The 13,419-nt window shown below is 46.4% G+C and overlaps 2 protein-coding genes across 10 annotated transcripts in view; one reads left to right on the top strand and one right to left on the bottom strand.

Annotated features, from left to right (window-relative positions):
* Positions 1–13,419, bottom strand: part of shf (WNT inhibitory factor 1) — a 415,400-nt gene that overhangs the window by 187,164 nt on the left and 214,817 nt on the right. The gene's annotated exons all lie outside the window — the stretch shown is intronic.
* Positions 5,194–13,419, top strand: part of LOC142558611 (uncharacterized) — a 231,344-nt gene continuing 223,118 nt past the window's right edge. The window contains exon 1 of the mRNA XM_075670786.1: positions 5,194–5,230. The gene's annotated coding sequence lies outside the window, so the exon portion shown is untranslated. The remainder of the gene's footprint in view (positions 5,231–13,419) is intronic.

Here is a 13,419-nt window from a genome sequence, read left to right as displayed (position 1 = left end):
CATCGCGCAGAGGAGCGCGCGCCAAAGAATCAAAATACATTGCCATGCAATTTGGACAAGAAAACTAGAATGTGGGTATATTGGGTGTACCATTTGACTAAATGTCAACAAAATCAAAATAAAGTATGTCACACCAAGGTGAAAATTCTCACGTGCTCTAGGCAGTCATCTTAACATGGCGTATTTATCTAACGTCTCTGATGGGAAAGTCAAAATCAAGTATGCTCTCTGGAGACAAACACATAGGAGGAAGTGTCATTGAAAAGTTCGAATTGTGTTAAAAAAACGCTGATTAGTTTTGAAAGAAGCGACATCTTTTTGTCTTGGCTCTCAACAGATATATCCATGTGATAAAAAAATAGTGGTACAATGAAATTGCCTATTTGCTGAGTGACACGATACATACTTGCAGTGAGAACAGTGCCTGTGTTCACTATAAAAAGCAACAGCTCACGATTGGTTAGGTGCGTACATACATTTAGCAGCTTTAATAGCTTACATTTAACAGCACGTGAATGCAAGGGTGCAAATACAAAGTGATTCTGTATTTTATTTGCTAACACGAAGCAAATAGATTTTCCTGTCTCCCCTTTTATCTACTTTTTACACCTCATTTCAGATGTATGGCTTCCTTTTAGGTTACAAGAAAGGGGAAGCACTGGGGGAAGATAATTCCATGTTTAAGAAGTAATCATCGTTTACGTGCATACTCACGAAACCAGTTCATTGGAACCGCTCGTGCCTCCCGAAGCGAAAGCAAGGAGCAATTAAGGCCTCTAACTGTGTACACCGTGGCGCACACCTTACGTCTTAGAAGGCGGAGAGTAACATGTATTTGAAAGTTATTTTAAAAACGTAAAATTGTGGTTTCTCCTTCTGTGAAATAGTCATATGATAGCTTCTGGCAGGTATTTGATATTTTGATTAGGGTGAGACAATCAACTTGCCAACCAAGTATGCTAGTGGAGGAAGAGATGAGTTCAAGCAAAGAACTGAGAGCAATTAACTGAGTAGAACACTTGTTCATCAATTGGCGGATGCGAACATATAGTGTTAAGCAAAAGCCCCTTAGTTTCATGGCTTCTGCAGACATAATTTGTATAAGGCAAAATAAAATTAAAGCATTGCTGTACATGATAAGTTTCCGGACATGAAGAGTGCACAGTAAGGCGATGTATTAACCTTCCCAGACACATATGTACTTGTTTTGGGATGAATATTCTCTGAAGTGCGATAATATTTCCTACTTTAGAGCACCCGAACCACTTCATTAGGAAAAAAACTTTGGTTTCAGGTAGTTGGTTCATTGTGCAAGTATATGCGTCATCATCATCAGCATCAGCCTGGTTACGCCCACTGCAGGGCAAAGGCCTCTCATTTACATCTCCAACTACCCCAGTCATGTACTAATTGTGGCCATGTCGTCCCTGCAAACATCTTACTCTCATCCGCCTACCCAACTTTCTGCCGCCCCCTGCTACGCTTCCCTTCTCCTTGGAATCTAGTCCGTAACCCTTAATGACCATCCGTTTTCTTCCCTCCTCATTACATGTCCTGCCCATGCCCCCCATTTATTTTTCTTGATTTCAACTAAGATGTCATTAACTCATGTTTGTTCCCTCACCCAATCTGCTCTTTTCTTATCCCTTAACTACACCCATCATTCTTCTTTCCATAGCTCATTGCGTCGTCCTCAATTGAAGTAGAACCCTTTTCGTAAGCCTCCAGGTTTCTGCCCCGTAGGTGAGTACTGGTAAGACACAGCTATTATACACTTTTCTCTTGAGGGACAATGGCAACCTGCTGTTCATGATCTGAGAATGCCTGCCAAACTCACCGCAGCCCATTCTCATTCTTCTGATTATTTTAGTCTCATGATCCGGATCCGCGGTCACTACCTGCCCTAAGTAGATGTACTCTCTTACAACTTCCAGTGCCTCCCTACCTATCGTAAAATGGTATTCTCTTCCGAGACTGTTAAACATTACTTTAGTTTTCTTCAGATTAATCTTTAGATCCACTCTTCTCCTTTGCCTCTCCAGGTCAGTGAGCATGCATCGGAATTGGTCCCCTGAGTTACTAAGCAAGGCAATATCATTTAGTGAATCGCAAGTTACTAAGGTATTCTCCATTAACTCTTATCCCCAATTCTTCCCAATCCAGGTCTCTGAATATCTCCTGTAAACACGCTGTGAATGGCATTGGAGAGATCGTATCTCCCTGCCTGACACCTTTCTTTATTGGTATTTTGTTGCTTTCTTTATGGAAGATTACGGTGGCTGTTGAGCCGCTATAGATATGTTTCAGTATTTTGACATACGGCTAGTCTGCACCATTTCCTTAATGCCTCTATGACTGCTGATGTTTCGACTAAATCAAACGCTTTCTCGTAATCAATGAAAGCTATATATAAGGGTTGGTTATATTCCGCACATTTCTCTATCACCCGATTGATAGTGTGAATATGGTCCATTGTTGAGTAGCCTTTACGGAATAGATATCTTTCAGTATTTTTGCATACGGCTCGTCTAGTATATGCATAGTCGCATGCAAAAATCCACGTGCATGAAAGGGATATGTGAAACAGGGTAGTGCAATTCTCAATTTATGTTTTGCGCCTTTGTCTTTTTCGTGCACTTCCCTGCCGGTGCTTATGCTTATGTGATCTTTGATGCATCATATTCATCACATCTGACTTTTAGTTCACATGTGAAGCCATGCTATACTTTAGTTAGATTGCGTATTCAACCAGTCACAATAATTGATCATGTAATTATGCAAACTGCTCCTCAGAAGTATAGCATTCTTACCGTAATGCGAATGAAAAGCTACCATATTTGACGAAATTTGATGCGCAATATTGCGCGATATTTTATACCCAATGTTCCTTGCAGTTTTATACTCTTTTGCTGCACACTAGATAATATTGTAAATTTAATTTAGAAATACGCACTAATACTACATACTAATACATACTAATACATACATACCTTTAGACATACTTAGAAACAATAGGGTACAGCCCATACATGAATAACTTTATGTGAAATATAAGCAAGGCTAGCTAGACGTGCGGCCTCACATGAGAATATACAACATTTCTAAGTGCGCTGCATTCTCAGTCAGGAACAACCATACGCTGCACAGGGTATTGTCAAATGAGCTGCTGTCTGGAATATGGCATACAAAATAAGTTCCTTGCACAATTTATCTACAATACGAATCCCACGCTTAGCAGCTCATCTGGTAACCTCTGCCATATAAGTGCACTCGTTTTGTGTCAGAAATGCGTTTGCTGGCCAGTAATGTGGCGCATATTTCTCTTCAATCATAGTGTCAATACGTTGTGAGTTTGCACATGTTGGTTCTATGTTGAACTTTCCAGCGTATACTTTATTTTTGAAAAGAAGGAGACAATTGAAATTAAAGGATATTTCTACACTGTAATAATGATGAAACTTTAGAGAATATACTGATGTTTTATTACAAGATGTGTTCTAATGTTCATGGACATCATTGTAATTTTATTTTATGTGTTTATCAGTGTGTATCTCAAATTATTATTGAGTTTGTCTTGTGACTGATGAATAAAGATTTTGATCTTTTAAGAGCGAAAATGTTTCATTTGATTAACTCAGCGACTACAGATTACATCCCATTCACCAAGCATAGTGCAGAAGCTGCTTATGAAGGAATAAAATATTCCCCACATTTAAGTATTGCGAATCCCTTCTAACGTGATCATGGACCTACATCGTGCTTTCACATTATTGGGAAGAGTTCTAGCACTCTGTTCTGCAGGAGTAGAAACACTGGGCTTGCATGAGTAAAAGTACTCGGTTTGGAGGAGAAGGAGCAATCGGTCTGGTGGAGTACTATTACCCCTGTGGGGAGACTATTGGCACTGCGGAAGAGTACTAGAACTCCCTTTAGGTGGAGTAACAAAACTATGTCAGGAGGAGTTGTCCTACTCTCTCTCAAAGAGGGTCGATCAACTCTCGAAAAGACTGAAATATGGGACAAGTAGATGCTCCATCAATTAGAGTGCCCGGAACACTCTTTGTTTTTAGAGTGCAGATGACACAGGGATCAGAGCGGCGGAGAAAAATGCGATGTCGATATCATACGGCGCAACAACTTTAGGAGAATGGTGGTAGTCAGGGTCAAAGCATGGCACTGATAACACAAGTTCGGCATGCGCGCAGTCGACAAGAGCTTGATTGACTGATAGAAAATTTCATCTAATAATAGCGTCGTGCGAGGAACGAGATATGACAACTTCGATAACATGCATAACGCTTTGAATGACGACCCGCGCTGTGCACGATGCTGAAGGCTGAATGCGATGCGAGGTTGCCGTACGCAGTGAGAGAGGTAATTGGAGTGGTCGTTTAGTTGAAATTGCGGCAAAGCATCTCACTAAATAGGAACGGCGGCTCCGGTGTCGATAAGTGCGTGTACGGTGACGCCGTCTACGGTCAGTTAAATTTCCTTCGCCGGGGAAGAATGAGGCCTAGAAATGTTCGACGTAAACGCAGTTCTTGCCTCTAGAACTGAACCTGTTAGTTTTCCTCTCCGGATGGGCTGGGTCGGCGAACCATTGGGGAAATGGATCGGAGACGTGGGGAAGGCGACCGGCGTGAATCGGAGGGGTGGCGATTGTAAGGAGTCCGGAGGAAGATTAGATGAGTCATGACGCGGAAGTCGAGCAGGCATGTAGCTTGGCGCTATGAGGTAAACGGAGGCTGTGACGGCGGCAAAATCGTGCTACGTGGCCCAGAAAATCGCATCAATAGCGTATCGGCCGGTTATCAGGTGCCGCCACGGGTTGTTGATGATGATGATGAGTGGTGTTTTATGGCGCAAGGGCCAGGTTTGGCCAAAGAGCGCCATGACAAGTGGTAATGTTGAATATGTATTATGGAAGATGTGACTTGGCTGTAATGTGGCCTAGAGGCATGTGCTATACCAAAGAGCTATCACAGCGGCATCCTCTGAAGAGAGGACCCGCTACGGACATGTGGGAATAAAAACATGCAGGACAACATCTTTCAGGAAACTTAGGACTGCGTTGGTGTCAAATAAAGGTTCTGGGCCGAGTAGCATTACGGGATGTAGGGGGATGTGCTGCCGGTATGCTAGCGGAAAATGTTTTCTTCTTTCAGATTCGGCTTCCCGACACTCCAGGAGGACGTGGAGGACGGTCAGCCTCTACCCGCATCTACCGCAGGTTGGAGGATCATTTTCAGTGAGTAAGAAGTTATGCGCGCCAAATGTGTGTCTGATTCTGAGGCGACAGAATAGGACATCTGTTCGCCGCGATTTTGTTACGGAGGGCCAAAACCTAACTGTGGCTTTATCACGTGCAGTTTGTTATTTACTTCTGCGTCCCACATATGTTGCCAGTGGTTTCGCAGTTTTCTTCTTAAAAAAGGCTTCAGGTCTGTGACAGGGACCGAAGCAGTAGGACTAACTGCATGCAATGAAATTGATGTGGCCATCTGGTCCACTAGAACGTTTCCCTCGATGCCCCTATGTCCAGGCACCCAGCATATAATCACACGTTGGTTAGATATATATGCTTTACACAGTACGGAGTAGAGTTCATTAATTACCGGATTTTTGTGGTTACAGAAAGACATCAAGGCCTTCACAACACTAAGGGAGTCCGTATATATAACTGATTTCTGGAGTTTTCATTTATTTATATGCTTTACGACCGACAGCAGTGCGTAAGCCTCAGCCGTAAAGATACTAGTTTCCGGATGCAGTACAACAATTTCCGAAGGATGGACTGACGGCTGCATAGGACACCCCGTCGTGTGACTTCGATGCGTCTGTGTAGGACTCCGTCCAGGAGTATTTGTGCTGGAGTTCCCGGAAATGTATTTGGATTTCAATCTCTGGAGCGTGTTTTGTAGCTTGCATGAAAGATATATCGCATTGTATCAGCTGCCACTCCCAAGGAAGTAGCAGCTTAGCTGGATGCATTAGGCGAAGCTCGAGGAGTGGTATATGCATTTCATGACTAAGCTCCCTCACACGCAGCGAGAAAGGCTGTCTTACGGAGGGAAGATTGCGAAAGAGTGTAGCATATGTCATCTCGTTAACGGTATTATAACACGAATGTTGAGGATTAGAGTGGACTTTCAAAAAATATGTTTGGCTGATGTATGTTCTCTGGATTTGAAGTGACCACTCATTCGATTCTGCATATAAACTTTGTATGGGACTCGTTCTGAAAGCTCCTGTGGCTAAACGGATACCTAGATGGTGAACAGGGTCTAGCATCTTTAGCGCGCTTGGGGCGGCAGAATGATAGATCACGGCACCATAATCTAATCGTGAACGAATCAGGCTCTTATAGAGATTAATTAAGCACTTCCTGTCACTACCCCACGAAGTATGGGATAGAAGTTTCATTAGGTTCATTGCTTTGAGACATTTTTTTAAGATGTTTAATGTGGGGGACGAAAGTGAGTCTGTAGTCTAGTATAACACCTAGAAATTTGTGCTCTTTGTTTACGGGTATTTGTTGTCCACATAGTTCTAAGCAAGGATCTGGGATCATTCCTCTCTTTCTTGTAAAAAGAACGCAAGGGCTTTTGTTAGGATTGATCTTAAATCCATTCTTGTCTGCCCACATTGAGACTTTGTTCAGGCCATGCTATACCTGTCTCTCGCAGACTGCGAGGTTACAAGATTTGAAAGCTATTTGTATGTCATCCACGTAGACAGAATAAAAGATTGCCGATTGTAATGAAGCGCGAAGCGTGTTCACCTTCACGATGAAGAGTGTGCAGCTGAGCACGCCTCCTTGGGGTACACCCGGTTCATGCATGAAAGGACGTGAAAGTACATTGCCGACTTTTACCCGGAAAGTACGACTGGACGATAGGTTTGTATTAGGTTAAGCATATTACCATGGATGCCCATTTCTACCAAGTCTCTTAGGATTCCGTAACGCCACGCTGTATCATAGGCCTTTTCCATATCGAGAAATATCGATAGGAAGATCTGTTTATGTATAAATGCGTCCCGGATATTTCCTTCAACACGTACCAGATGATCGGTTGTGGAGCGCCCTTCTCGGGAGCCGCACTGATAAGGATCAAGCATTTTGCTCTGTTCAAGGAAATGAATGAGTCGCCGATTTATCATTTTTTCAAACACCCTACAAAAGCAACTTGTGAGGGCTATCGGGCGGTAACTTGTCACTGAGGAAGGGTCTTTGCCTTGTTTCAAAACAGGGACCGCAATGGCTTCCTTCCATGCGGTGGGAAGGTACCCTGCATCCCAGATGATGTTGAAAAGTGTGAGTAGTGTAACCTGTGTATCATTGTGTAAGTTTTTGAGCATTTCATACGTGATTCTATCAGATCCTGGTGCGGAGCTGTTGCATGCGCTCAGGGCAGCTCTCAATTCGGCAATACTAAACGGACGGTTGTATGGCTCATTCTCTCGACTTTTTCTTGTTAATAGCTTACGTTCTTCTATTTGTTTGTATTTTAGAAAGGATTGCGAATAATTTGTTGGACTTGACACGCTCTCAAAATACTCCCCAAGTGAGTCTGCCTGGTCTTTCAGTGTATCGCCCTGTGTGTTTACCAGAGGGAGTGAATACGTTTGGCACCCCCTAATCCTATTCACCCTGTCCCAGGCTTTGGCCTCATCTCTAAACGAGTTAATGCTCGCTAAAAACTTGTGCCAACTTTCTCTTCTGGCCTGTCAGCGGGTTCTCCTACCGTGGGACTTTACTTTCTTAAAGTTGACAAGATTTTCTGCAGTGGGCGAAGCGCGTAGCAACCCCCACGCCTTGTTCTGATTCTTACGGGCGATCCTACATTCGCTGTTCCACCACGCTACACGTCGTTTGCATGGCAGACCACTCACTTCGGATATGCATTTTGATGCGGCATCTATTATGAAGGCTGTGAAGTACTCCACAACAGCATCGATTTCTAAAGAAGACGTCATCCCGTGATATACTAGTTAAGTTTCGGAATTTCTCCCAGTCTGCTGTGTCAATCTTCCACCTAGGAGCCTGTGGTGGATATTCGCTTTCTGTAAGTGTTCTATATAGTATGGGGAAGTGGTCGCTTCCGTAAGGATTGTTCGTAACTTCCCATTCGAGTTCAGGCAGTATGGACGCGGAAACTATGCTCATATCAATTGAAGAAAAGGTATTGTTTGCAAGACAGTAATAAGTGGCTTCCTTCTTATTCAGAAGGCACGCACCAGAAGAGAAAAGGAACTGTTCAACAAGACGACCTCGCGCATTTATACGAGAGTAGCCCCACAGGCAACTGTGCGCATTGAAGTCGCCAAGAACAACGTAAGGTTCAGGCAATTCATCTATAAAGGATTGGAATTCATGTTTCGTTAACTTGTAGTGTGGGGGTATGTAAAGAGAGCTAATGGTGGTGAGTTTGTTTAGGAGAACAGCTCGAAGCGCCACTGCTACAAGGGGCGTTTGTAGCTGTAAACGCTGACAGGAAATACTTTTATGAATAAAAATGGCAACACCACCTGATGATACAACAGCATCATCGCTATCTTTGCGGAACTTGACATACGGTAGGAGAAAGTTTGTGTGTTGTGGTTTTCAATGTGTTTCCTGTAGACAGAGCACTTTTGGATTGTGTTTTTGGATAAGCTCTTGGACGTCATCAAGGTTCCTAAGAAGACCTCTGACGTTCCATTGAATAATTTGTGTATCCATTTTGAAAGTAAATAAGTGCTGTGTGTATGGAAACGGAGGTGATGCCTTAGGTTACAGAGCTCTTTCGAGGCCCTGTAACGGGGGTTCTGCCCTTTCTGGAGCGTTCGAGGGAGCCTCGCCGCTCCTTAGGCGCTTGGTGCGCCTTGAGGATAGGTGTAGTGTCCATTGCCTCTTGCGAGGCGCCGGACACGTGCTCTTGCGAGCGAGAAGTTACAAGGGAGAGTTCTGCCTTGGAGGGCAAGACCCCTGCGCCCACCAGCCCGGAGCTCGAAGGGGCACCCTGCGGGATTTGGCTGCGCCGGCTGTTGCCAGCGCTGGAAGGGGCCGGGGAGGTTGGGGCAGCCTCGGCTGCGCCCACCTTCGGGGTCGATGGTCCCCCTTGCTGTGTTGACGGAGCAGCGCTAGCTGCAACCGCCGCGGGGGCAGATGGCGTAACTGCCGACATCCTGCCTGTGGGTCAGACAGCCGCCGGAGGCCGTTGTGACGCTGCCCCCTTACGCGCCACATCGGCAAAGCTGCTCTTAGACAGGTATGACACCCGCCTACGTGCCTCCTTGAAAGATATGTTTTCTTTGACTTTGATTGTCACAATCTCTTTTTCTCTTTTCCAGGACGGGCAGGCGCGCGAATATGCGGCATGCTCGCCATCACAGTTGACACAATGTGGTGTGTTTTGGCACGTTTCGGAGGAATGTTCATTGTCACTGCACTTGGCACAAGTCAGCCGGCCTCGACAGTTCTGTTAACTGTGGCCGAAACGTTGACACTTAAAGCATCTGAGAGGATTGGGAACGTATGGCCGAACACGAAGTTTGATATAACCAGCCTCGATGGACTCGGGAAGGACACTTGAGCCGAAAGTCAGTATCAGGTGTTTCGTCTTGATCTCTTTTCCATCTCTCCTCATCTTAATTCGTTTAACATTGATAACATTCTGGTCACTGAAGCCCTCCAAGAGTTCAGCCTCAGTGAGCTCCATCAAGTCATCGTCAGAGACAACACCACGGGTGGTGTTCATCGTAGTGTCATTTGGGTTTCCCCAAATGACACTAGTGTTGACAATTTTTCAAATTGTTTTTGATCGCGGAGCTCCAAGAGGAGATCACCGCTTGACATCCTCGACGCCTTATATCCAGGACCAAAGGCTTCAGTCAGTGACTTGGAAACAAGGAAGGGTGAGATAGTTCTTACTGGTTTATCTGGTTTTGCAGAATGGATGACATGGAAACGCGGGAAGGATTCTTTTTGGCGGCCAAAAAATTGTAAGACTTCATCGGTGCGCCCTCTTTTCTGAGGGCGATCAGGTAGTGGAGGGAAGGAAGTAGCCATGTGTGGACGTGTAGTTTTCGGCAGCAACGCCAGCCACCCACCATGGAGTCCAACAAGGGGACGCTGCAGAGCCTGAAAAACAGGCCCTGCAAACGCCAGCTGTACGTTGCCACTATAACCCAATATGACATAACCAAGGTTGGCTACTCACACAAGGTTAACCCTTGCTGCCAGGAAGGTCGGAAGTAATAAAGAAATGAGAAGGAGACAGGAAAGGTGCAAAGTAAGGAAAAGACGAAGGTTGTAGGGAGAGAAAGACAGGAAAAGGCAACTACCGATTTCCCCCGGGTGGGTGAGTCCGGGGGTACCGTCTACGTGAAGCAGAGGCCAAAGAGGTGTGTTGCCTCCGCCGAGGGGCCTTAACGGTCTCAACACCCGGCATCGGCTTAACCCCCACAATCGCCTTTTCCCCGGACACGGCTAAGCCGCGCACGGCTACACGCGGGAGGGTCCAACCCTCGTGTGCTCGGGTCCGTGGTGTCGCAACACACCAAACGCCTGCTGACGCAGACGCCCCTGCGGGGGCCATGGTTTGACAACAGGGGCTCCAGCAGCCGAGTAAGGGACGAAAACCGGACGGGAAGGTGGCGGCGGCACATGGAAGGTATAGCCGGGCGACAGCGTCAGCGTAAGTTCGCGGTCCAGCAACAGGCTGCGGAAGAGGGGTAGGTGGCAGCGCCGCGTCCACTTGCCTCTAAATTACATGACGAAGCGATGGAGCCAACGTCGTGGACGGCTCGGGCGCGCTAGTAGCCAGAGAGTGTTGGCGTGCGACTTCCTGGCGGATTAACTCTTTATCTCCCGTTTTAGAGCAGAGATGTTGGCAGCGTCGCGGCCGAAATCCAAGGGAGCTAGATTCGCGGTGTCCTGCTGAGCAGCGCGTGCTGAGGTGCGCTTCTTGCGCAGCTCGTCGTACTGCTGACAGAGCTGTTAGACCTCGGCAATCGGCCACGAGCATCTTCGCCAACTTCGCCACGAGCATCTGGAAGGCATGGTCATAGATGCCTTTCGTGGCATGCTTGATCTTGTCAGCTTCGTTCATAGATGACACGCTCAATGTAACTGGTGAAGTTATCCTCCTCGCTTTGAGCTCGACCACGCAAGCGCTGCTCAGCGCGAAGCCGGCGAACGGCGGGATGGCCGAAGACCTCTGCCAAAGTTGTGAAAGCCGACGAGTTGGTAAATTGATTCGTGATTGCGCAACCATAGGTTTGCTACGTCAGTAAAGTAAAATATAACATTAGTGGGCTTGGTGCGGTCGTCCCACTTAATATAAGTGCTTGCACGGTCATATTCGGCGAGCCAGTCTTCCAAGTCGTGGTCATCTGTGCCGCTAAATATAGCAGGATCGCGCTGCCGGATGACGCCAGAGCAGACGATGGCCGAGGGCACGGGAGCAGCAGCCTGGGACGGTCTCGGAGCATCCCTTTCAGTGGCTGGTGGCGACTGGTAGCGGTAGCTGGCGGTGGCACTTCAGTAACTGCGGAGTTGCAGGGTGTCGAAGGAAAACCCAGCACCCCACGAAATACGAAGGCGTGTTCGCCTAGTTCTAGGTTTGTAGCGGCTGCTATAGCGCAAGCAAGCGCTTCGCGTCGTCGTCTCCTTTTTCACCAGCCTCAGGCCTACTACCCAGTGCCATAAGTACTATATATATATATATATATATATATATATATATATATATATATATATATATACAAGCGCGTAATTATTCCATGCCATTGGAGAACGCAAAGTTCCAGCAAGTATGAATTTCTTCAAACTAGTGGCCTTGTTGTGCACAATATGGAGAAATTTGTAAACGGTGTTGTTTATTTCCAGGGATTGCAGCGAATTATTCTACTGCCGGAAAGCGCTATACAAACGTGGCACGCGTGTCTTGCCGCTATGCTTTGAGAACGGGATGTGACAACAAGTTTAAATATCCACAGAAAAAGAGACACGCTAAGTGCCATATGCGGGCGAATTTTTAAAATGCGTGCTTTGTTGTAGAATGTAAAAACGTGCTAACAGCGCTCATAAAACAAAAAGTCAAAGATGGTGAAATGAAGTAATTGCAAGAGGACGATTCAGGACACCTGCAACGCCGCTCCTAAATTGTTATCTAGATCATCCATCATCCACCGTGACATCTGCGCCGCTGACCTCACTGTTGGCGCTGTGCCAACTTTTACGGCCGAGCTTCATGCACCCACATTGTGGATCTTCAAATTGCGCGCAATACAATCGCGCGTAAAAAGAGCGGGACTGAAACTCATTACAATCCTTCAAAATCGGTGAAGCATGCATTTTTTTTCTATTTTTTCGCCGCGCAATGCCAGCCGCGAAAAGAAGGCACCCCTCGAGCTCAGCATACTGATCGTGGATAACGCCGGCGGTTCAGCAAGTGCATCGTAGGCTGAGAAAAGGTCACTACCTGCTTACTTTGCGCATTTTCGCTGTACTTGTTTGTGATGGACTTTCGAATCGGGAATATCTACTGTGGTCTACTGGGCGTATTACACTAGGTTTGTTTCTTAAAGTGAAGCTTTCTATTTCTCTGATTCGTCTGTAAGCGCCGAATACGCATTGCAGGAAAGCCAACTTACACATGTGCGTAGAACACTACAGTTTATTTTATTTTTGTTTATTTCAAAGTACCTTACAGGCCCCAAGGGGAGCATTGAGTAAGGGGGGCGTCATTGAACAAATGACAAGAGAAAACAGATACATGAGCGCTAAAAAATGTGATAGCTAGAAATGTTTATAATGATCACGTGCTTGCAAAGCAGCGTTACAAATAAAAACGCTAAATCAATACAAAGAGTTGTTGGGAAAAGAATGAAAAACACAGTTCACGGTAATATAAAAAAGCGACATATCACTCGCGCAAAATAACGTACACCCGTGAGCATGAGTATACGGACCACGGGAGCGCGTGCCAAACTGCATCGACGCGCCGCCTGCCGACGCGGCGCCTGCTGCCGAGAGGGCCGCCAGAGCAGCGGTGCGCCTCCCATCACATCTGCTGGCCTGACATGTAGCTTTGCCTGACGTCGCTGTGGTGCTCGTAGACTAAGCGTCCACTGGGCGTCGTTTTCGCTGCTCCGTCGCATCTGGGCCATTGTTTTACGCAGCGGCTGCGGCTGGGCTGGCACGCGCGTCCGCCGCGCTTCGCTTTCATGCTTTCTTTGGGGGAATTATCGCACGCCGCACGGCCTTCTCTGACGCCTTTAGACGACTCGCACAAAGTGGCCTTCTGCGGCTTTGTGTTATCTCGAACTGTTCCAATGCTTGCTGCCGCAGGTAGAAGCAAGGTTTTGCAATCAGTGCCCGCCGTCGCGTTAAGAAGTAGAACTGAGCTGCAGGGGCTACTATGCTCCGCAAGC

Source organism: Dermacentor variabilis, chromosome 9 (genome assembly GCF_050947875.1).
Source record: "Dermacentor variabilis isolate Ectoservices chromosome 9, ASM5094787v1, whole genome shotgun sequence".
Taxonomy (NCBI): domain Eukaryota; kingdom Metazoa; phylum Arthropoda; class Arachnida; order Ixodida; family Ixodidae; genus Dermacentor; species Dermacentor variabilis.
The sequence above is the reverse complement of the archived record's forward strand: the minus strand, read 5'-3'. Positions and strand labels throughout refer to the sequence as shown.